The following is a 516-nucleotide window of genomic DNA, read 5'->3' as shown; positions in this document are numbered from 1 at the left end:
TGCTTTTTTTATATCTCCCTCTCTCTCTCTCATGTGTGTATGTTACCTCTTCTTGCTGCACCTTGAAGAGAAGATCAATGTTACCCATGAAATGCAGCCACAACTCTACCCTCTGCTGCCCCATCTACTGAGCAATAGCCATTATCAGCTACTATTCACCTGATCAATGACATCAACCAATATTAACCAAACTCATCCTACACTGAGCTGCATGAACAACAAACAAAGAATGGTGCGTACATTTCTACTCTTTAATCAAACCAACTAGGGGGTAGTTGGTGAGTGCCTAAGAACGCACTAAAATATAATAATTAATTACATATAAATATAACAATACCACAAAGTCTCTAAAGCAACAAAAAATTTCTTTTCATACTTTGTACCTATACTTGGTAGATATACAAAAGAAATAAAAGCCATGATACAAGTAGATATGTGCACACCCATGTTCACTGTACACAATTAACAATGACAAAAAGAGCTGTGACATGAACAGATATATGCACAGGCATATTT

This window comes from Chrysochloris asiatica, unplaced genomic scaffold (assembly GCF_000296735.1).
Source record: "Chrysochloris asiatica unplaced genomic scaffold, ChrAsi1.0 scaffold00488, whole genome shotgun sequence".
In the NCBI taxonomy this organism is placed as follows: Eukaryota; Metazoa; Chordata; class Mammalia; order Afrosoricida; family Chrysochloridae; genus Chrysochloris; species Chrysochloris asiatica.
This window is presented reverse-complemented; position numbering follows the sequence as displayed.